The following is a 20,641-nucleotide window of genomic DNA, read 5'->3' as shown; positions in this document are numbered from 1 at the left end:
CATTACCTGTGTGCTAACGATGCTGTTGTGCCTAGCTATTATTACTTTGGTAAACGGAAGGAACAAATCATTCACTGTCGACTTCGTCTAGGGATTAGTGACTTAAGAGAAGATATGTTCAACAGACATTTAATAAACGACCCACTTTGTGCTTGTGGCACTGCAAGCGAAACTGCTGAACATTATTTATTATTTTGTCAAGACTTTCATATGGCTCGGGCAAACACAATCTTAAATTTATCTCCAAACTACATTCACGTTAAAACTCTGTTGCATGGAGATCCTGTTCTCCAAAATCATACAAATATATTCATATTTCAAACTGTTCACCAGTTTATCTCCGATTCAAATAGATTTTAGCTTAGAAAGTATTGTGAAGAAAGGGTACAACATGATTCTATTCGTAAAATATATGTTGGATTTATTTGACTGACCAAATATTCAAAGTTGAATGGATTGGCCAATGATCTGTCAGAATTTCTCCTCTCCCCTCTGTTCCCCCTCCCCCACCACCTTACCCACCATTCTTCTAAATTTTCTTCTTCTTCTTTTTTTTTTTCCTTCTTTTTTTTCTTCTATCAGGCCAATTACTCTGGTGATGATAAATTTAATCTCATGTTAATATTGATATTAGCATTATTTTACTATATTATGTACAGTTTGTTTATTTGTTTTATTTCATATTTTCAATACTTACTGTTTATGTATGTTATTTAATACAATTGATAATATGGTTCATCAGCCGTCATGATAAAATTGAAGTGCAACGTTGTGAGCACAGTATAAGCTTTAAGCTCGTTGATGCTCTTTTGTCATTCATTGCATTGTAATCATGTGTATTGTTGAATAATTAAAGATTATTTAAACCAACAAAACTTGGATCACTTAGTGTAGGAAACAATCCACAAATGTTCCCACGAAGAAACGAAAAGGTATTTACAAATGTATCCAAAATTTCCACATCATCTTCTCCCATGTCGCTGAACCAGCCACAGTCATATCATGTTCCGCATTCATTCTCACGCACAGCAATCTTGTCTCATTTTCTTAACCATTTATAACATTCTGCTGCTGTTATATCATCAACATCATCATCATCGTCATCCTCATTGCCATCATCATCATTCTTTTTTCAAGGCTTTCTTTAAAAAAAAAAAAAATTTCGCGTTATCTCTCTCTCTCTCTCTCTCTCTCTCTCTCTCTCTCTATATATATATATATATATATATATGTATATATATATATATATATATATATATATATACATACATATATGCGTGTATGTGTGTGTGTGTGTGTGTGTGTGTGTGTGTGTGTGTGTGTGTGTGTAGAGAGAGAGAGAGAGAGAGAGAGAGAGAGAGAACTAACCAGCATAGCAGATGTTTGGAAATAGAAACAATTCCAGACGAGTTCAGCACAACAAGCCGTACGGAGGGCGTATGTGTTTCTCTGGATTGTTTGTGTGCGGATAGTGTTTGTGTGTTTGCTAGCTTTGGGTATGGCACAACGCCATGCATCTCTCTCTTGTTTTTTTCACGACGAGGTCGCCTAACAGCGGTGGCTCGGGCCCTTCGCCTTGCTTGAAGCATTGGTTGCTACAGTAGCGCGTGCGAGTGACAAGGGAGTTGCTGGTCTGCTTCTGTGGCTTGTTGAATGCTACCCGCAACTTTTTTTTTCCACTTCCCCCTGAGCCGGCCCTGTGACTCCAAGCAGTGCTCACACCTCTCGTCTCCAACGAACCCGTGGTCCTTACGGCTGGTACAGGGTGTGAAGTGTTGAGGACCAGCCACCACGAAGTGTTTACAGTGGCTGCCGCCGTGTGTGTGTTTGGTGTGCGTGCTCGAGTTGGGGTTAGTTTTCGCGGACTGAACGAAGCAAGCAAGTGATTGTGGCAGTAGTTTTCTTCAGTTGCTCTTGTGAAAGACGACTAAGAGCGTTGTGTTAGTGTGTGTGTGTGTGTGTGTGTGTGACTGGCATTTGTGCAGAGTGGAGAGTAGTCAGCCGTCAAAGGTGTTGAGTGGAGCTGAGTCACCGGTGTGATTGACAGGCGTGTGGATGACCAGGGATGACCCATCTTCTGCCTGCCTTACTGACCCACACCTACCTCGGACACTTCAAGGTTAGGGGAGGAGGCAGAGGAGGAAGGGGGGCGCATCATTAAGTGATCACTATGATTCAAGTGTGGATGCTTTATGACCGACTAATGTTCTGTCACTCTGTGTGTATGTGTGTGTGTGTGAGTCGTTGTTACATTCATGTTCCGTGCGGTATGTTATCAGTGCATGACTTTTACGGTTGGAAAATATGTCGATGAAATGCGTAACAAAATTTGTAACGCAGTGTTTTTGTTTATTTCATAGTTCAAAATCGTCATCCGTCTCCTTTTCTCCCTCATTTTCCTTTTAGTCTTGGGTCAGTCCTGTCATTGAATATCCCCTCAGCCCCTCTCTCCCTCCGTCCCTCAGTCTCTTTCTCTCTCAATCTCTTGCACGTAACAAACGCCACTATATTAATTGCCCCCACCCTCGGGCCCCCATCCCCGCTATAATTTGTACATGTACTTTTGACATAGTGTGCAGACAAATGATCTTTGACAGCAGTGAACAAAAGAGGTATTCCATTTATTGTTGTTGTTCTTGTTTACAATCCATGCTGAACACGCGCTCGCGCGCGCGCACACGCACACGCACTGACACACACACGCTCAAACACACACACACACACACACACGCTCAAACACACACACACACACATACACGCTCAAACACATACACACACACACACACTCCACACACACACGCACACACACACACACTCCACACACACACGCACACACACACACACACACACACACACACACACACACACACACACAGATCTTCCACAACTTAACAGTGCACATTACACATTCTCACTTTTGGTTACATATCAGTCATAGCCATCAGTTACCCATACATGCTTCATGTCATGTTCCTTGCCGTCAAAGAATAAGAACGTGGGCCTGTAGTTCGAGCACAGACTTTATTTATCTATTTTATCAATTCATTTTTTGTTTATCTGTTTACTTATGTAGCTGTTTGTGTTTCCTGGACAAGTATGATTTTCTTATTAGAAAAAAAAGACATCCTTCCAAAAACAACAACTAAAATCGAACAAAAAAACCACGACCTTTTGCTGCTCGTTTCATTTTATTTCATAAATTTCGAATATTGTATGTTGTTGTTGTTCTTCTTCTTGTACTGAATCCGACAGACCGAATTTGATGTATAACTTACATTCAAGAACATTTCTTTTAACAGCAAGGTTGGCATCGGCGATTTGTAGATATCTTCTTTCTTTCTTTTTTTTCCTTTCTTCCCAAATGCCAGTTTCGACCGACATAGGATAATTTGAATGACTGACAGAAGACTGGAAGCGGCCTGTCTTCTTTCCACTGGTTTCCCTCAATGGAGATTTCTTTGTTTTCAGTGCACTCTTTCTTTCCTTTGTCCTTTCTTGCTTTCTTTCTTTTCCTCTGCTATGGTGATGTGGATAATGAAAGTGATGATGATGATGGTGATTGTATCTCTTCATCATCATCATCATCATCATCATCATCATCAGCAGCAGCAGCAGCAGCATCCTCATTGTTATTGTTGTTGTTTTTGTTGTTACTAAAAATCTCAGTTCTGTGTGCACAGTGAGATAGTGGTGTATTGCATATTTAACCAGGATGTGGAAGGACTTGAACGCGCGGGTGCCTGTGATTGTGTGGATATGTGTGTGGAAGTTACGGTGTGTGTGTGTGTGTGCGCGCGCGCGCGCGGATGGGGGGCGTGCTTATATACGCATGTCTTCATTTTTTAAGGTAAAATGCAATTTTGGCATAAAGACTACACAGGTCAAGTTGTTCTGAAGGAACCAATGAAGTTATGGGTCTTTGGCGTATTTCTCAAGCTAGGTCGTTTTTTTGTTTGTTTGTTTGTTTTTTGCGTTGGTAGGACATCCGCTATATTTCCGAAATTGAAACTACACTGGGAATGGGTGATCTCATCTTGGAAAAGCCCTGTCCGTGATTTTTGTTGTTGTTGTTGTTTTGTTGATGTTGATGTTATTAAATTCACATCCTTCCATCTCTACATCACCTAAATACACGAAATATTTTTTTTAAAAGAGAGAAAAATAAAAATAAAATAAAAAAGAAAAGGAAAAAGGAAAACTAGTTTGACAGTTGGAAGGTATTTAAGAAAGAACGCATTTTCTTTACCCGAAGAAAAAGAAACACAGTTATCGTCTATGTGTCATTCACATCCGACTTGCCAAAGGGTTCTTCCTTTTCTTTAAACCGAGAAAGAAAGTTTATGCTCTGTTCTACAGGATACTTTCCTCTTAAGGTTTTGTCTTATAACACATTTCAGGTCCCCGTCTACAAGGCGTGTAAAGCCACGGTACTGTAAAATTCTTTCTCATCCCTCTTGAACTCAACATTTTTTTCATCGAACTATTTATTCAAACAGGAAAGAAAGTTTGATCAAACCCGACTTGGTTAAAAAAAAACACACAAAAAAACAAACAAAACAAACAAACCATGCACAATTTGTATAACTCCCTTATCCACGCGTTTTCACACATGAAGTGTTCCTCCAAGTGAAGGAATGTCTTACAATCAGTCCCCCGCTGACCAGAATGTTGGAAGAAAATTGTTACACTGACAATGTTCCACTGACGTGAACGTGTGAATTAAGATGCTGGAGCCATTTGTTGTTGACCGGAAGATCTGAAGGAAGATGTTGGAGTCATGATGTGCTACTGACCGGGAGATGTGAAGGAAGATGTTGGAGTTATGATGTGCTACTGACCGGGAGATGTGAAGGAAGATGTTGGAGTTATGATGTGCTACTGACCGGGAGATGTGAAGGAAGATGTTGGAGTCATGATGTGCTACTGACCGGGAGATGTGAAGGAAGATGTTGGAGTCATGATGTGCTACTGACCGGGAGATGTGAAGGAAGATGCTGGAGTCATGATGTGTTACTGACCGGGAGATGTGAAGGAAGGTGTTGGAGTCATGATGTGTTACTGACCGGGAGATGTGAAGGAAGATGTTGGAGTTATGATGTGCTACTGACCGGGAGATGTGAAGGAAGATGCTGGAGTCATGATGTGCTACTGACCGGGAGATGTGAAGGAAGGTGTTGGAGTCATGATGTGTTACTGACCGGGAGATGTGAAGGAAGATGTTGGAGTTATGATGTGTTACTGACCGGGAGATGTGAAGGAAGATGTTGGAGTCAAGATGTGTTACTGACAGCAGTAACAGTGTGGTAGTGGTAACAGTAGTAACAGTGTGGTAGTGGTAACAGCGTTGTAGTGGTAACAGCAGTAACAGTGTGGTAGTGGTGACAGCAGTAACAGTGTGGTAGTGGTAACAGTAGTAACAGTGTGGTAGTGGCAACAGCAGTAACAGCGTTGTAGTGGCAACAGCAGTAACAGTGTGGTAGTGGTAACAGCAGTAACAGTGTGGTAGTGGTAACAGCAGTAACAGCGTTGTAGTGGTAACAGCAGTAACAGTGTGGTAGTGGCAACAGCAGTAACAGCGTTGTAGTGGCAACAGCAGTAACAGTGTGGTAGTGGCAACAGCAGTAACAGTGTGGTAGTGGTAACAGCAGTAACAGTGTGGTAGTGGTAACAGCAGTAACAGCGTTGTAGTGGCAACAGCAGTAACAGTGTGGTAGTGGCAACAGCAGTAACAGTTTGGTAGTGGCAACAGCAGTAACAGTGTGGTAGTGGCAACAGCAGTAACAGTGTGGTAGTGGCAACAGCAGTAACAGTGTGGTAGTGGTAACAGCAGTAACAGTGTGGTAGTGGTAACAGCAGTAACAGCGTTGTAGTGGCAACAGCAGTAACAGTGTGGTAGTGGCAACAGCAGTAACAGTTTGGTAGTGGCAACAGCAGTAACAGTGTGGTAGTGGCAACAGCAGTAACAGTGTGGTAGTGGTAACAGCAGTAACAGTGTGGTAGTGGTAACAGCAGTAACAGTTTGGTAGTGGCAACAGCAGTAACAGTGTGGTAGTGGCAACAGCAGTAACAGTTTGGTAGTGGCAACAGCAGTAACAGTGTGGTAGTGGCAACAGCAGTAACAGTGTGGTAGTGGCCAACAGCAGTAACAGTGTGGTAGTGGTAACAGCAGTAACAGCAACAGAAGGCAAGCAAACAGCAGCAGCAGTAGCGTGTTCAAACAATACAGCGCGTCTCGTCCAGAAATAAAAAAAATAAAATCGGATGACCTGCATACCTAGGTGTCGGTGGTTACATCTCTGCTGGAGGACCTTCACTGACTGCCCAGGTCACTGGTTACACCTCTGCTGGAGGACCTTCACTGACTGCCCAGGTCACTGGTTACACCTCTGCTGGAGGACCTTCACTGACTGCCCAGGTCACTGGTTACACCTCTGCTGGAGGACCTTCACTGACTGCCCAGGTCACTGGTTACACCTCTGCTGGAGGACCTTCACTGACTGCCCAGGTCACTGGTTACACCTCTGCTGGAGGACCTTCACTGACTGCCCAGGTCACTGTGGAGATCAACGAATGGCGTATGGAATATTCTGATCAATTAAACTATATGTTCCTTTAATTTTTATAATCTGTTCCTTTGTTCTTGTTCGTTCTCCAAAACTTGAACATGTAATTCCAGCTTTTGCGTAAAATGCTAGATGTTCAAATAAAATATATATTATTTGTTGTTTGATATTTGAGTGTGACGATTCAAATGTATGTTACTTATTTAGGAGTGTTGGTACGCATAACGCTTCCCCTTTTTAACGTAAAATCATGGTCACAATATCTTAGGTATGTTTTAATGGTCCCGGTTGTCTTCATCTCTTAAAAAAAAAGGCGTTGTTTTTATATTAAAGAATCCTGCCAGACTCAGTCTGTATCTCTCTGTCTTTCTCTATCTCTGTCTCTCCGTCTCGTTTTTTTTAATTTTTAAATTTTATTTGTCAGTTATTAATGCATATACATATCTAAAAATCTATTTTCATTACAAGACTACAGTTGTGGCGGCAGCACTGAGAAACTGTCCTTGCTAGCAGAGTCCAAGAGCTTTATTGCGATTTCTACAAATAAAAGTTTAAGTTAAAAAAAAAAAAATCCCTGTATACTTTTTTGATTTTTTTTTTTTAAGTCATAGATTCAGTCAGTTGTGCATTATGGTGCCGGAATAGCTTACGTAGATCAGATAATGATAACGCAGCATTTTTTTGTGAAAAGATGCCTTAACTTCGCTCCAAAATGCGAACTGATTTTGTGCGTCGTGAAACAAACAAGTACTTCATATCTGTAGAGATATGTGTAATATTTTTTTATGTTACTGGATAGAATTGACAAGAATGGACGTGACTATGTTCATTACCTCTCAGATCATATCAAAATTTGCTTGATCTGGTTGCACGTGGCAAGTCAGTGAATTTATATCCGCTGAAATTGTTTATGTCTGGAATTATGTCTGGCTGAACTACGACGTGGAAGGTGTTGACTAATTTCTTTAATTAATCAAGTAATTAATCAAAGACTATTTGTATGCAGATGAAAAGAATAAGATTTTCATGTTAGTAACACTGAGAGATTTGATGTTATCGGTTCTGTTAATACTGCACCTGATGTTCAGAATTATTTACCTTTAAACATAGAATGCAACGGCAAGATCTGGACTTGGTTCTTCAGATGTCGGAGAATACCACTACCGTTACAAAACACATAATGCACCTCATCTAATTTTTCTAATAACTTGCAACTGTGAGAAAGAAAATGAATATGATTTTGTCCAAAGTTGTCCCATCTTGCATGATATTAGAATAAAGTTGATGCATAATACATCTAAATTCTATAAAACCCTGTCAACTTGTGTCGAAATCGAAAACGTGCTGTAAGTGATACAATCACGTTGCGAATGTGCTGTGATAGCGATTAAGTGGATTTTTGGAAAGGAGTTTAACACAAAATATACAGGAAACACACATGGAAGTCTTTCCGTCCTGTTGATAAGCTTCCCCAACACTCCACACAACACACACTCCCACCCGTCCTCTCCCCACATGACTTACACCTTCACCGCCCTCCTCCTGCCCTCCCCCCCCCCCCCCCCCGAGCCATCAGTGGGAAAATGACCAATGAGAAACAAATTTGTGACGACGAGGCTTCACCAAGGGTTTGAGGCCGGGAGGACCGGTGGTGGACCTGGAGGTCGGAGATGTGTTTCTCTGGAAGCTGCGTGCTGTTCGTGGCCTTTGCAGGCGCCCTGCTAGAGCCTGTTTTGATGGGGCATCAGCTGGAAGGCCCCGTCGTGGCATTTTCAGAAGCCCTGCCTGAGCGGTATTTGATGAGACACTGAGTAGAGCGTGGCCTTTTGAGCACCTGGGACCTATTGCTGTCTGTGGGGGCCTCGTTCTTTCACAGCAGTGATAGGACCACTGGGCTGATGGTTGACTGGGACCAAAGCGTTGATTCTCTATAGATTGACGAAAGATCTTTCACACACAAAAACCTTATGTATGATAATTATGATCGAAATATTCATTTATTTTTCTGTCCGTTGAGGATTTCTTGTACTGTTGTATAATAATTATAAACAATTCATTGATTAGATAATTAAATCAATAAGTGTGAGGTAAAGACGGACAACCGAAACAACAACAAACAAAAATGGAGTTCAAAACTGATTTTTGAAAACTGTGTTAAGCATGATGTATTTTTATATAGAAACAATAATAAAACAGAGATGTTTCATTCCCCACCACACACACAACCACACGCACGCACTCACAAGTGTGCACACGCACGCAGGCATACACACACATGCACGCGCGCGCGCGCGCGCGCACACACACACACACACACACACACACACACACACACTCATCAATCCATTCATACATACATACATGTACGCAGGCGCGCACACACACACACACATCACATACGTACGTATAATATAAGACGTGCACACTTGCGCTCACACACACATTGATTATATTACATTAAACCTTACGAAGTGAAACTCAAGACATTTGTTTCCTTGAACATCAGACACCAGGTGGTGTCTTACCATGCTTCCAAAGGGAGGTCAGTACAAGCGTGACGAAACACAGGGACACTTTAAAACAATGGATCCTATCAGCACCAGCTAATTACAGATTTTATCAATGGGTTAGATAAGCTTTTGGTCCCATTTCTCAAACTATCCTGAGGAGGTTGAGTTTCATATGGCTCGTTTAATCAGAAAATTAAACTTAAAATAAAATAACACCTTTGTTCAGTTGTCCGACAGTAAAGTCTTTCAACACACAGACGCCATGGCTGGTTTGAAAAACAAACATTCCCCCCCCCCCACGCCCCCTCTAAAAAAAAGAGGATTATCTGCATTTCCAACATCAGCCAGGGCCTAAAGATAGAGACACATACAGTGTTGGTCGATTAATCCAAGCAAAGCTGTCAAAGATGCGTCCACGACGTGTCGATGTCTTCTCAGGAATAGAGAAAGGAAATACAGAGAGAGAACTCCGAACTCAGAAGTTTTAATGAACATCGGCCTTGGGCCACAATGCAATGGCGAAGGATGGGTGGGTGGGGTTGCATATAACATTGTGTTATCCATGGCAACAACAACATCAAAAGCAAGCACAAACTGAATGAGTATATACTTAAACAATGTACCCATCATATAGAAATTGTTTTCATTGTAGTACTTCACCATGCTGGATCACTGTCTACAGATCAACTTCTTCCTTGTACTGATAGCATGGAAAATATATCTTGATACATAGAGAGAGAGAGAGAGAGAGAGAGAGAGAGAGGCAGCAGACATAAGTCCACCCAGTGTCCATTTCCCCCACAGTGCACGAGCCCTCTTGCTGGTTTTGTCGAAAGTGCACCAGGGCGTCCCAGAGGAGTGAGCACTTGAAAGGCAGTCTCAGGATGTGGCCTGTTGCTCAAGTGAAATAATGGAGAAAAAAAGGGAAAAAGAAAAGAAAAAAAAGAAAAAAGTCCCCTTCCCAAAGAGCTGGTATACTTACATGTGTATGTTATGCTTAAAAAAGAATTTTTTTAAGTGATGGACAGTTTTGCAAAGTTATGCATATTGGCAGACTCAATTTTTCCTTATGAGTTAATAAGATTTGCTACACAAGTGCACACACACACACACACACACACACACACATATATATATATATGTTAATGTATACCATGATAACAGCATAGTAAGATACTATTAATAATAATCGCACCACTGCTGCCACAACCACCGCCATCACCCCCGCCACTACCACCATCGCCAACACTACTACTACTACTACTGATAATAATGAAGGTTCTATAAATAAAAGTTCTGTGTGGGTTTTTTTTCTGGCTGTTGTGTGCGTATTGAATGGGCGAACTGTGTGTGTCTGTCGCCCACATCCACTCCACCGTTATATGCGATTCCGTGTGTCTGTGTGCGTGCCTGCGTGCGTTCTTTCTTGTTTGTCAGTTCCTGTGTACGCGCGTGTGTGTGCGTGCGTGTGCACGTGCGTTTGCGAGTGCTCGCGCATGTTTTCATTTCTTTGTTTCACCCGTGATCATGCTATTTCTCACTTTTAACTTGCGCACTAAAATAAGTCCAATACATGGATAGTGAAAGCCAAGGCAACCTAAAATACAAATGTTGTTCCGTGCTGTGTTATAAAATCAAAAGCAGACTTGTGACCTTTGTGGTTGGGACGGGGAATGGGGCTGTAGATGGATGGACAATGTCATGGCATTCAAAGGATCCTTTTTGTACATTGCGAATATCAAAACATCGACTTATTGTTTGAAGAAGAAGAAGAGGGAGAAGAAGAAAAAAACAAAACAAACAACAACAAAACAACAACAACAATAAAAACAAACCCAAAAACAAAACAGCAGCAACAACAACAAACAAACAAAAAAACTGCACATGCACAAACACATGTAACATGCACATAAAGAAATTAATTGTGCACAAAAAGAAAGAAGGGGAACGGGGAGGGAAGGTGCTGAGTGTTTTGTGCCCAGGATATTTTGAACACTTTTCTTAACGCTTTGTGCCCAGGATATTTTGAACACTTTTCTTAACGCTTTGTGCCCAGGATATTTTGAACACTTTTCTTAACGCTTTGTGCCTAGGATATTTTGAACACTTTTCTTAACGCTTTGTGCCTAGGATATTTTGAACACTTTTCTTAACGCTTTGTGCCCAGGCTATTTTGAACACTTTTCTTAACGCTTTGTGCCTAGGATATTTTGAACACTTTTCTTAACGCTTTGTGCCCAGGCTATTTTGAACACTTTTCTTAACGCTTTGTGCCTAGGATATTTTGAACACTTTTCTTAACGCTTTGTGCCCAGGATATTTTGAACACTTTTCTTAACGCTTTTTGCCCAGGATATTTTGAACACTTTTCTTAACGCTTTGTGCCCAGGATATTTTGAACACTTTTCTTAACGCTTTGTGCCCAGGATATTTTGAACACTTTTCTTAACGCATTTTCCAATGTTAATTTTTGTTGTTGAAAAAGTTAGACATTTCAAAATGTTTTTTTTGTTTGTTTGTTTGTTGTTGTTTTTTTTGTGCTTTTTTCAAAGTTAGCTATTTATGAGTTTGATAGTCCAGTTGGTTGTTTATTGTAGGTCCCCATATCATCCTCTTTTCAAATGATAATCTGCAGAAGTACTGCATATAATAGTCAATTATTGATTAATTTTTTGTCCTAATCCCACTTCCCCCACCCCACCCCCCTCTCACACGCACCATTCTAATATTATGTTTTTCTTTCTCCAATAACTGACACTCACCCTATTCATTTTACATTTTGTACTCTATCATTTCCATATTCAGTTCTCTCTCTCTCTCTCTCTCTCTCTCTCTCTCTCTCTCTCTCTCTTCCTCAGTCCCCTCCCCACTTCCACCTTAACCGCCCCCTTTTCAGTTGAATAATTCTTCCTCTGCCATTGATTTTCAGAAATTATTATTTCTAAGTAATATTGATAGGAATAATGATAATGATGATAGAAACAACAACAATAATATGCTACTACTACTAATAATAATAATAGGGGCCAAAATAACAACAACAATAACAATAATATTAATAATAGGGGCCAAGTAATGATAATAATAATAATGATGATAATAATATAATTTATTTTCAGTCTAATATCATCATCTTGGATGAACAGACTATGAATAAATAAACGAAACGAAACGATCGTAACGCATTCTGCCCTTTCATGCGCTGACAATTCCAAATCGCTAGCATACAGATCAGTATTCAACGAGTTTGTCTTCACTTTGGTTCTTTTCCTTGGAGTCGGATTTCATTGCAAAGAAAGTAATTATAGCTTCTTCTGCTGTTACCATGCACCTGCATCTCCGTCCCGTTCAGATAGTGCTTGTAGAAATGCCAGCTGGTGTGGAAGTTGACTGAGGCTATGGTGATATGCAATGAATTAAAAAAAAAATTCTAGATTGGAAGAATTGGTAAGGGGGCAGTTGAGGTGGTGGTGGAGGGGGGCTTGAGGGTTGCGCATTCAGCCTGGCTCCAGGACGAACCGTATTGTTCAGCTCAAACCTTGGGAGTGTAAAGGATGCTGTCAGAGACGGACGTGGAGCGTGAACTTGTTTCAGCGCTCTGGATCAGTCTTTCTTTCTGTGGGAAGTGGCAGGGGATGGGGCGCCGTGGGTGTGGGGGTTGCGGAGGGGAGAGGGGGTGGGGGTGGGGGGACTTAGTGGGGCGAGGGGTAGTTTGGAGGATAATAATTATGTTAGGAGAGTTGTTGTTGGTGTCGTTTTTTCTTTCATTCGTTTGTTCTGTGTTTGATTGATTTTCTTCATGTCTTTGTTATATTAAAAAAAAAAAATCATTTTATTTATTTTTTCATATTCATGTTATACTTCTTCTGATGCTTTCTTGAGTTGTTGTTAACGTTATATATATATATATATATATATATATATATATATATATATATATATATATATATATATATGGCGGGGGGGGGGGGGGGGGGGGGGGGGAGAGAGAGAGACACGAAACGAAACGAAACAAAATTTTATGTAACCAGGGCAATGAGATAAACAATTTTACAATTTGCCCTGGGGCAAAAAGAAAAGTACAAAAACACTGGGAAAAAATAATTATAATAAGGAATCGGAATAAAAAGCAAACAAACCCAGCGCTTAATCGGTGTGTGTGTGTGTGTGGAGGGCGGGGGGACGGGGGGGCATTCAAAATATCTCCAGCGCAGAGAGAGAGAGAGAGAGAGAGAGAGAGAGAGGCCCAAGCCCAGATGTCATTCTGTTTCCACGAAGAAGCCTTACGATTAGTGTATACTTCTTTATAGTGCCTACTTTCAGTTTCTGTATTGTCTGAACACAATTTGGAACTGTCAATTGATTGTCCAATGTATATATAATATAAAAAAAAGGTTAAAAATATTGGGCAATCATTTGACAGCTTGATATGTTCATTAAAAAAAAAAAGTCTCTGTATCAGTCTGTCTGCTTGTCCAGCTAACCAACCAGCTGTCTATATATACACTCACCCGACACATCGGATTTTTTTTTTTCTTCTTATAATAATAATAATTATTATTATTATTTATTGTTTTTTCTTTCTTTCTGTTTTTCGTATTTTGTATCTATTTTGTTTCTTTTTTTTTTTTAATACTTTTTCCTGCTAATCCACTTTTCTAATATTCTTAAAATGTTATTTGATTCCGATACTGGAAAACGTGATTGACTGTTATTTGGAGGTTTGGTTCAGTCCATTTGATTGGGCTTAACAGTTGTTTGTCACTGTGTTTGCGCACGTTAAGGAACACCGTACACAATGGGAGATGCATTTTGTTTTTGTTTGACCAGTGTGTTTTGAAAGCACGTTTTCTGAATGCAACAGTTTTATGAAGCTGTGTATTTCTTCTTTGTTTGATTGTTTATTAATTTCATTTGCTTATCAGAGCATTGTTGAACTATATTGTGTGAATGCCAGAGCTATTTTTCACCTGTATTGCATGAGTGGGCCTTTTTTATGGCCGGGGTTTTCAGCTGATTGTTTTCAATATGGTATTCATGACTGAGTGAGTGAGGGGAGGGGGGGGAGAGGAGGGAGAGAGGGAGAGGCCGTAATGAGGGAATGGTCGGTCTGGCTGTGGAGGTAAAGAGAGGGGGGAGTTTTGGAAAGGGGGAGGGAATGCCACCCTGGACTTTTGGGTGCAACACATTGACAGGTGAACCTCCGGGTGCAGGTACACATGAACCTCCGGGTGCAGGTACACACATTGACAGGTCAACCTCCGGGTGCAGGTACACACATTGACAGGTAAACCTCTGGGTACAGGTACACACATTGACAGGTCAACCTCTGGGTGCAGGTACACACATTGACAGGTAAACCTCTGGGTACAGGTACACACATTAACAGGTCAACCTCCGGGTACAGGTACACACATTGACAGGTCAACCTCTGGGTGCAGGTACACACATTGACAGGTAAACCTCTGGGTACAGGTACACACATTGACAGGTCAACCTCTGGGTGCAGGTACACACATTGACATGTAAACCTCTGGGTGCAGGTACACACATTGACAGGTCAACCTCTGGGTACAGGTACACACATTGACAGGTCAACATGTGGGTACAGGTACACACATTGACAGGTCAACATGTGGGTACAGGTACACACATTGACAGGTCAACCTCCGGGTACAGGTACACACATTGACAGGTCAACCTCTGGGTGCAGGCACACACATTGACAGGTAAACCTCTGGGTACAGGTACACACATTGACAGGTCAACCTCTGGGTACAGGTACACACATTGACAGGTCAACCTCTGGGTACAGGTACACACATTGACAGGTCAACCTCTGGGTGCAGGTACACACATTGACAGGTCAACATGTGGGTACAGGTACACACATTGACAGGTCAACCTCTGGGTACAGGTACACACATTGACAGGTCAACCTCTGGGTACAGGTACACACATTGACAGGTCAACCTCTGGGTGCAGGTACACACATTGACAGGTCAACATGTGGGTACAGGTACACACATTGACAGGTCAACCTCTGGGTGCAGGTACACACATTGACAGGTCAACATGTGGGTACAGGTACACACATTAACAGGTCAACCTCCGGGTACAGGTACACACATTGACAGGTCAACCTCTGGGTGCAGGTACACACATTGACAGGTAAACCTCTGGGTACAGGTACACACATTGACAGGTCAACCTCTGGGTGCAGGTACACACATTGACAGGTCAACCTCTGGGTGCAGGTACACACATTGACAGGTCAACATGTGGGTACAGGTACACACATTGACAGGTCACCCTCTGGGTACAGGTACACACATTGACAGGTCAACCTCTGGGTACAGGTACACACATTGACAGGTCAACCTCTGGGTGCAGGTACACACATTGACAGGTCAACATGTGGGTACAGGTACACACATTGACAGGTCAACCTCTGGGTGCAGGTACACACATTGACAGGTAAACCTCTGGGTACAGGTACACACATTGACAGGTCAACATCTGGGTACAGGTACACACATTGACAGGTCAACCTCTGGGTGCAGGTACACACATTGACAGGTCAACCTCTGGGTACAGGTACACACATTGACAGGTCAACCTCTGGGTACAGGTACACACATTGACAGGTCAACCTCTGGGTACAGGTACACACATTGACAGGTCAACATGTGGGTGCAGGTACACACATTAGCAGGTCAACATCTGGGTACAGGTACACACATTAGCAGGTCAACCTCTGGGTACAGGTACACACATTAGCAGGTCAACCTCTGGGTAGAGGTACACACATTGACAGGTCAACATGTGGGTACAGGTACACACATTGGCAGGTCAACCTCTGGGTACAGGTACACACATTAGCAGGTCAACATCTGGGTACAGGTACACACATTGACAGGCAAACATCTGGGTGCAGGTACACACATTGACAGGTCAACCTCTGGGTACAGGTACACACATTGACAGGTCAACATGTGGGTGCAGGTACACACATTGGGGACTGTCGATCCGTCGTGGAGGTGGTGGTGGTGGTGGTGGTGGTGGAGGTGTGTGTGTATGTGTGTGTGTGTGTGTGTGTGTGTTACAAGGCATCTTCAAGTGTCAGAAGAGGAAGGTGGCAGAATGACTTACTTATTAACTGCCCATTATTCCCTCTGGCAGGAAGGGCAGCAACGAAGATCCACCACTCTTGTATGTTTTGGGCCAGTCTCTGAACAACACCCCAACAGGGTCTTGAGTTCTCCTTTGACTCATCTGCGCCAGGTGTTCTTTGGCAGTCCTCTCTTGCGTCTACCTTTTGGTGTCCACTGAAGAGCTGTCCGGGTGATACGACCTTGCTCTCTTCGTATGATTTGCCCAATCAGTTTCCAACGCCTTCTCATGAGGTCTTCGTGTTCTCTTGGCTGTACTGGCCGAATAATTGATGATTAGAGTTGGCACTGGGACAGAAGATTGGCGGGATTCTTCGGAGGTGTCTCATGTGGAAGGCTGACAACTTTGTATCATCACACTGTCGTTCTCCAGCATTGTCAGCCATACAGCAGTGCGGAAAGTACATATCTCTGGTACATTCCCAGCTTGGTGTTGGTGCTGTACTGGGTGCATATCCACACATTGTTCAGAATTCTGAAGGTAATTATGGCCTTGCCGAGACGGCTTTTGATGTGTGTGTTTGTGTGTATGTGTGTGTGTATGTGTGTGTGTGTGTGCGTGCGTGTGTGCGTTTTTGTGTTACCCGCATTTCCAAGGTTGTCAGAGGAGGTGGGTGGCAGAATGGTTTACGCTTTTTACAGGTCCGTGAGGGTCTGGGTTCGAATCCGAATCTCGCCCTTTCTCCCAAGGTTGACAAAAATCATACTGTGCGTATAGTCATTCGGGTGATACGATAAACCGAAGTTCCAAGTGCAACACGCACTTGGCGCACTGAGTTTCAGTTTCAGTTTCAGTAGCTCAAGGAGGCGTCACTGCGTTCGGACAAAACCATATACGCTACACCACATCTGCCAAGCAGATGCCTGACCAGCAGCGTAACCCAACGCGCTTAGTCAGGCCTTGAGGAAAAAACAACAACAAAAAACAACAACAACAAAAAACAAAAACAAAAACACAACAAAAACGGGGGAAAAATTATTGATAAGCTTACATAAATAAATAAATAAATAATAATTATAATATAGAAAAAGGTATTAGTAATAATAATAATACTAATAAAATGATAATAATAAAAAAATAAAAAAAATAAATAAGACAACAATGGTGATAAATAAGCGAATAAATGTAAAACATGAAGACACACATTCACACATACACCCACACATGCATAACAGAAATCCACCAAACATGCAGTTTCACAGATATGAAAGCACAGTCAAATACATATAAACGTACATGAGCTCCAACACACACACACACACACACACACACACATTACCTTGCACCTCCTCTACCCCCCTCCTCCACACACTCATTTCTAGTCTACGTATCGCAGCTTCCACGGCACACACACACACACACACACACACACACACACACACACACACACACTCACAGAGATGAACACTTACTTGTACAAGCACACACACATACGCCCATATTTCCCACCCCCAACCCCACACACATATATACAAAGATATATATATATATATACGTTCCAATATCCTGTTGCTCCCATAGTGTAGGCATGCATACACTCACATACCTCATCCTCTACCCCACCTCCCCCCGCACTCCCACCTCCCCTCACACACACACACACACACACACACACACACACACACTGACTGACTGAAACCATTTATTGTCAGATTAACAAACGCCCATTATAATTCCCCTACCTCATTCTCCTGCCCACTCACTCACACACACACACACACACACACACACACACACACACACACACACATACATTGTCTCTCACTCTTTCTCATTAAATTAAGGTTTCGTAATGTAATCAAGACGACATATTACATGTTAGAGTCGAACAGTTCCACTAATTAGAATAATGGGAACTTTGCTCTACAAGTAAATCTGACGCTATCACCCAAAACGAAACACTACTTTGGATTAAATAAAACAGAGGGGAACCTCTACAGCAGAAGGGGGATGAAACAAATTAGAAAAACGACCAAATGGATGGCTTTTAATTAGGTCAACTGCGGTTTTTGTCAGAGACCAACCATTTTCTTTGCTAGGGTGAAAAACGCTGGGCATGTCCAATGGAAGATTAAAGGATATAATCATATCATGAAGGGGTTTGAAATGTAAATGTGTATCTGGACATTCGAGCAAAAAATGTGGGATGTCAAGGGTCTTACCACAAATACACAGTGGTGACGGTTTCACACACACACACACACACACACACACACACACACACACACACACACACGTACACAGAACTCTCCTGACACTTGTGTACACTTACACTCTCGCGCGTTCACAAACGCACTCAAAAGCACAGACCCACACATACACACAAACACACACATACACACACGCACAGAGGCTGCCACTGACTGGCCGCAAGAGGGATGGGAAAAGATCTCTGATGCCAAGAACGTGGCGTCTAGTGTGTTGCTCAGTCTATTGTATTTGGAAAAGCCCACAGACACTCTGTTCCGTTTTGAAGAAATTTGCGCAATGTTGGTTTGGAAATGATGCCGATATTTGTTTGATTTGCAAAGCATCGTGCTCTACCTTTCATGTTAGACTTGCGGCCGCTCCCTCTCTCTGCTTTTATTTCTTTGAGGCGATCGATGGTGTGATGGCCTTGTACCTGTTCTTTTTGTTATTCTTTGACTTTTCTGAGGATTTCCGATTTTCCTAGATGTAGGCCGCTCGTTGGTGTTGCGTTACCAGCAAGTCTGTCAGCTCGCTCATTTCCCTTAACACCTGCATGTCCCGGGCAGTATGACCATGTGAGTTTTTTAATCTGAAAGTTGCGCATTACCTTATGCCACTCTGGGCTTCCCATTCCGTTTTCAATTTTCTGTTTGAGGTTCATTGAGTCTGTTAGAATCATGGCATGTTGGTTTCCGGGCGTATGGATGGACGATAGCCACTGGAGGGCATGTGTCGCAGCTTCAACTTCCATCGTTAGGCTGGAGGTTGTGACTTTGTAGGCAGCATTCTCTTCCCAAATTGTTTTTCCATTTGGTTCGCAGTGAATCCCCAACCGGATTGGTCTTTGGTGACTGAGCCGTCTGTGTATATGATGATGTCCTCTTCTTTACTGTTTTCTTCTATGAGTAGCTTCACTTCCGCATCAGTTTTGCCCTCTGGCCATTCCCGACAATGTCTTCCTAGAGTGGGTGAAATGACTGTGTTGAATAGATGGTTGAGGTTTTCAGGGTTTTTCTCCCATTCTTTTGTTTCTTTCAGGTCTTGTAGTCGGCATACTAGCTGGATTGTGTCTTCTGCTTGCCCCATCCATGATCTTCCTCGTCCTAGACGGCTGCCTTTTGGTTCTTTGACTGCGTCATGCAGTGGGTTTTGAGGGTTTTCTAATGCTTTGAAGTAGGTCTTGACCTGTTCTAACTTGTTTCTGGCCTGCACTGAAGGAAGGTCAAGCAGGTATCGCATGGTTTCTGTGGGCGTGCCTTTTGTTGTTCCTAGGATCAGCCTCATAGCTTCATTTTGTACTCTTTCTAATTTTAGGAGGTTGCTTTGAGACGGTGTTGTTAGCCCAAGTCCGTAGTCGATCACACTGAGGACGAGTGATTGGTATAGCAGGAAGAGGTGGCGTTGTTCAATACCTTTGGTTGCCATTGCTTTTAAGACTGAAAGGCCCTTTTTGCATTTGAGAACAGTATTTTCCGTATGTTTTCTGAAGGTCAGCATCCTGTCGAAGTGTATTCCTAGGTGGCGTAGGCATTCAGTTTTCTCAATTTGAATCCCATCGAATGACACAGAAGGTGGTGATTTGCTCGCGGTTTTGTTGTTGAGGGTGCACAGCAACGTTTGGGCTTTCGCTGGATTGATGGAAGATCCTGTGTCTTTGCACCATTGAGCAATATTGTTTAGTTGTTTCTGGACGGCTTTAGTTCTTTCCTGAGCATCTTTCGAAGTTTTGAAGACCAGGCCATCATCCGCAAGGGTAAGCACCCGAGCAATTCCATTGTTGTTTAAGTCTGCAAGGCCCTTCGTGTAGACATTGTAGAGGACAGGAGAGAGCGGAGACCCTTGTGGCAGTCCCATGGATAGTTTAGAAGGTGCAGACATCCAATCTCCGAGGCGTAGGACGACGGTTCTTTCCTGAAGCGCTGCTGCTATCCATCTTGTCAGTGTCAAACTTACTCCATATCTTAGTAGCAGCTCCATGAGGTGCGCAAACTGGACTTTATTGTAGGCATCTTCAAGGTCAATTACTACTGCTAGTGTTTCTTCTTTTCTTTGAAATCCTTCATACACCTCATATGCAAAAGCAGCTGCATTTTCCCATGTGGACTTGCCTGTTCTGTAACCACCTTGATTTGAAGGGAGAATGTGCCTGTGTTCAAGATCCCTTGCAAGTTTCCTGGCTATCATGCGTTCCATGAGCTTTCCAGC

General features: G+C 42.5%; 1 protein-coding gene across 1 annotated transcript in view; it reads left to right on the top strand.

Moving 5' to 3' along the window:
- The first annotated feature begins 1,687 nt into the window (after window positions 1-1,687).
- The window catches only part of LOC143278877 (uncharacterized), a 172,839-nt gene continuing 153,885 nt past the window's right edge, over window positions 1,688-20,641 (top strand). Inside the window, exon 1 of the mRNA XM_076583308.1 lies at window positions 1,688-2,119. The gene's annotated coding sequence lies outside the window, so the exon portion shown is untranslated. The remainder of the gene's footprint in view (window positions 2,120-20,641) is intronic.

The sequence above is a fragment of the Babylonia areolata genome, chromosome 2 (assembly GCF_041734735.1).
Source record: "Babylonia areolata isolate BAREFJ2019XMU chromosome 2, ASM4173473v1, whole genome shotgun sequence".
NCBI classification, from domain to species: Eukaryota; Metazoa; Mollusca; class Gastropoda; order Neogastropoda; family Buccinidae; genus Babylonia; species Babylonia areolata.
The sequence above is the reverse complement of the archived record's forward strand: the minus strand, read 5'-3'. Positions and strand labels throughout refer to the sequence as shown.